Source organism: Corvus brachyrhynchos, unplaced genomic scaffold (assembly GCF_000691975.1).
Source record: "Corvus brachyrhynchos isolate BGI_N302 unplaced genomic scaffold, ASM69197v1 scaffold114, whole genome shotgun sequence".
Taxonomy (NCBI): domain Eukaryota; kingdom Metazoa; phylum Chordata; class Aves; order Passeriformes; family Corvidae; genus Corvus; species Corvus brachyrhynchos.
In genome coordinates, this window is record NW_008238337.1 from 819,769 (window position 1) to 824,812 (window position 5,044).

Below are 5,044 nucleotides of genomic sequence, written 5' to 3' on the forward strand. Positions count from 1 at the left end.
CAACGAGCCCATTTTCCTGTGAATTTCGGGAATATTGGTGCTGCCAAACAGGCGACTGCTTTACGGTCTAACGTATACACACGAGTAGGCACCATATGTGTTTACAGAGAGACGTTTATGAAAGATCACAAACTATTGAGAGGCACTATTCCTTGGCTCTTTGGCTTTGTCATTCCTCCCAAATTCTTGGGCTGTGTTGTTTCTTTGTGTATTTCAGACTAACCTACAGTCATCCTGTAACTGCTCTACTCGTGTTCCATGGGGGCTTGGAAAGTCCATACCTTTGGATCCAGGTTACAGTAATCAGTGTGGGGCACTAAAATGCTCTCCCTGTGAGGCTTTTGCAGCACTGGGCTCCTTGTTTCCAAGAGATGTTGAGCACAGAACAACAACTGGTTCTCAGAAAAAAATTCTACCTACTGAAGATCACACCTCTACTCACGGAATTGTGTTACAAATTATAATTAGTGTATTTAATGACCCTTCTATTAAAAATGTCAGTTGATTAAGCATAAAAGTTGCATTTTTAATCCTGTTGATAGAATTGCTATATTTTCAGTACTTTTTCATATTGAAAGTGAAGGTCTAAATGATGAATTAAGGAATCTCTGTCTTGGTTTTCCAGAAAAGAAAGCTGGTAGTACATGCAGGCAAATGGTTTCGTATCTCCAGAGTAATTTTAAATGGGGGTTGCCTTACTTGCTTGTATCACATCAACATGTCTTCAGTTACATCTCAGATCAGGCATGGTCTGATCCTCTGTTCTGCTATTTCACATTATCTGCTCCTACAAACCAGTCAGTTTCCAACTGCTCCACTGGGAATGTTATCAGGTTTCCAACTGGACATGCTGCCCGTGAACATTTACATTCCAGCCACTTGAATCACTCTGCCTGTGGTAGCTTGGCAGGTATTGGTACTTTAGTATCTGTTCATTTCCTCACCATATATAAACATTTCTTCTTACAGTGGTTTTTCCCTGAGGTGCACACATATTGGTTTGTTTATTTATTGAACTTTTATTTGAGCTGGCCTCTGCATCTTGTGTGATTTGGTCCTTATAAATCATTGCATTTATTGTGATATGAGTACAGTAACTTGCAGCCAAATCAGCTTTTAAAATCCTACTGTCAGGTGAAGCAGGTTAATATATTAGTTCATTAATTCAAACAAAAAAGTCCCCTTAGATACACCATTGCCTATTAGAGTGCTGCTGATTTGGCTGATAAGAGCCTAGCTGTGTTGTGATAAGGTCCTTTGTCATTTTTAGAACTCACTTGGAACTGAGATATTCCTGAGTTTTCATTGGAAACAAATAAAGGAGAGTGGAAATTCTGACTGACATCATCTCCTGTTTCAGCTGCTGTGAACTGACAGCAAGGCCAGCACCATAAAGCAGTGCTGTAGGAATGCTGTTCCCACTGAGGTCAGTGTTTGATCACTTAGGGGGATAGCACTGGAGGGGCACTGCCATGGACAGCAGAAATACAAGCTGTCAAATAGATCTTGGTTTCAGCCTGGGCAAGATTTGTCACTGACTCTGCTTTTCTGATAAAACAGAAGCATTATAAGGAAATCAAGTGATTTCATTTTTTATTTTCCTATGTGGTTTGAGTGAACAGATGAGAATTAGTTTTAAACAAATTAACAAAGATTTAATGCTTCATCCTGCTGTCACTGAAACAAAAACCTAAGTGCTGGTTAATGTCAAAAAAGAGTAAGATGCAGAAATGAAAAGGAAACTGAAGCGTGTGACTCAGTGTGGTCTTTGTGGCATCTCCCATTATGCTGTTTTGATTTTCAGAGTATTTCTGTGGGAGCATCACAAAGACACTCAGCTGTGAGTGTGGTGCAGCTGGCCAAGACGTAGGGTACACATGTACCCAAAGGAAGTCCCTTCCCCAGACTCTGCATTACACAAGCTCAGAGAAAAGATCACAGATAGATGTGATGAGGAAAAAAGAGAAACACAAAATAATAGTGGAACGGCTTATGTTGTGCGTTCTAAATGGCAGTCACAGTACACCTGCTGCCTCACCACTGCTAAATGTTTTGAAGACAACACATTAAATTGTATAAAATTGCTGGGAGGTCAAGCTGATCATGCTGATGCCTTTTCATCTTCTGAATCTATGACTCTAATTGCTCCTCTCTTCGAATGTTGTGCAGTTACAAACCCAGATAATCCATTTCAATGCCCTCTGTGCAATCCCAAGAGAAGGAGAAAAAAAATAGGACTAAAAATCTGTCTCTGTAAAAATCAATGACTTCAGCAGCACAAGGATTTTTCCCTCAGAGCTTAATTGAAAGTGAAAAATATTTTTGGAGAAAAATGTGTAACTGCTCAGGTTAAAAGACTCAATAATATGCCCGGCTCTTCCAGGTCTGTGGGCACTGAGAGACAATTGTTAAATGCAACTGGCTTTTGGAATGAATTGTTTGCTTTCAGATCACTCAACATATTCTGTATTTCCATGTCTTTTTATCTATAAATTTATTTACTGATATATCTATCTCTGGATCTATAGCTGGATCTATATCTATATCTCTCTCTATATCTAAATGTGAAGTTTTGGGCAGAGGAACATTTATGCTCATGTACCTGGCTCCAGTCTTCCCCATGTCTGCAGTTCTTTGCCATGTCAGTGGGGTTTCCCCCAGACCTGTGCTTTTAGCCTGTCAAAGAGGGAGCATTACTGCCTAAATCAACCCAACCTCAAACAAAAATGGGAATTGATAAACTGTTTAGAACAATTAGCAGTTTTAATGACATAAGGTGTATTGCATATATCAGTTGATGTATCCCATTGCAGGCGAACCAAGAAGTCTCAGGGTGAGGACGGATCTCTTCATTACCTTGTTGGGTGTGGATTAATCAGTTTTCTACATTTTCCATTAGGTTGTGGGGATTCAGGTCTCTCCACTCTCTCCTGTGTTTTCCTAATGCCAGCTCTTCCTTCACAATTAGTTGTGTTAATTACCCAGAAAAGATGAGGCATACTTGCCAAAATAACATATTGCTAATGAAACAGGAAGATGTTTTCTCATTACTGAGTTGTATGAATTGCTGTGATTTCCATGAGCAGTGCACAGGAAAGGATTTCATCACAGAAGCGTTGGCCAGGACAGAGTTTGCACAGCTGATGTGCTGTCACCTGCACTCGTAGGCACAGACTGGAACTGGGACACCCACTCTGCAGGGGGAAATTTGACAAGTGGCCTAGCCTTCCACTGGTACTGCAGTAAAATGCCCACCAAACCAAAAGGAAGATTATTTCTGGTAGGGCAAGAAACGGATGCATTTGCTCATCTCTGAAGGGACTGAAGACAACAGTTAATTCAAATGTCACTTGGCTTTGAGAAAGACTTGAGACCCAAATCTGGTTTGTGGGGATAACAGGATAGGGGAAGATGAGGAGGATGATGTTGACAAAATCTTGTATCCATTACTACCTACTAAAAGTAAAACGTCTGCAGAGTGCTTTGGAGGGGAAGGGTATTGATGCATAAAATTTAATAATTAGTTAGTGACCTTTCAGAATTACTTTAAAAAACATTAAGGAAAAAGTAATAGCTTAGATTAATTTTTTTTTCCTCTCATAAGAGCAAAGTAAAAAATTAATCTGTTCAGTGAGTAGCAGCATCCTAGATGAAGGATCCTAGGTTCCACAGCTTCCATATTTGGGCTGAAAAATGAAATAAGTGCTTCCAAGTCTATTGTTTCAACAACCATGTTGCAAAATGTGAAGAGAAGGGAAAGACCCTAAATTTGCATACCTAATATGACTGGCATTAAAACTCTCTCTCACTCTGCATTTCTGTAAGAACTTCTGCCCTTCTTTCATTCTACTTACCCTGAATGACCGAAAGGCCTTAAAAGCCTGTGCACAAAACATCTCCAAATGGTGCACAAAATAACTGAATGTAAAAGCATAGAGGCAGAAAGTAGAAGTAAAAAGAAAAGAGAATCTTGGCTTGGTTTTCTTATTAGTCCAATATATTTTTTTCTTCAATTACTTTGGTAACAACACTGCCCACACCTGTATCCGGAGACAAAGCTCTTCCTTTGCACTTTTCATACTTTGCATAGACTTCTTTCTGGAGCTTTTTCACCAGAACACAGATTAACTGGAATGCTATCCTAGCACATTCCACCCTGCCACTGAATGAAGCTGAACACTGACTTCCTCCTCCAGAGCACGACTGTTTTGTCTGGGACAGAGTGTTATTTAATAATAATTCTTCTATGGTGTACAACACTGCAAGGTTTTGGCCACAGCATCTGTCAATAACAGGTATTTATCTTCTGTCAGGTAGGGGATATTCTGAGCTGGTACATTTGTGTTTGCAGTACAAGGCAGTTCTAGAGGTGTGCTTCATTTCAGCTCTGGGGAACATCTCAGGATCTGGGAATCCTTCCAAAGCTGACATGAACTTCTAAAATGAATTCACACCACCACACAAAATGCAGCCTTTTCTCACTGCATGGGTAATCATGTACTTCTCAGTGTTGGCAAACAGAAAGTGTGCAAAGCTTATTTTGATAGACTATTTACAGCTTCAGTGTTGTGGATGTTAATATACAGACGAATGTTTTTATTGCTCCCAAACAAGTACTCCACAAAGGAAGAAAATGACTATAGATTCTTGTAGCTCCTTTTTTTTTGTTTTGTTTTGTTTTGTTTGGGCTGTGGTAAATTGCATTTTGCTTCAATTCTGTCTGCCAAGGATAATACAAATCTCATTATTATGCTTGACCAAATGTTTGGGTTAGTATTGATACCTTCTGTAATGGAAACCTGAGGTCAGTTATTTCCCCCCAGCACTTCTGAACACTATTGTAGACGAAATGTAGGTATTTTTGCTGCTGATTTTGCAGTATGTACGGAGTATTCCATTACGCACCCTTCACATTATTTCCGTATTCCGCCGGCACCACACTTGATTTGGCTTACTACTGTTGCAGTGGCTTGGGGAGAGCTGAAAACACGACAAATTGGGATGAGGGAAGGAGCCAAAGGCTCGCAACGTGCAGCAGCACACT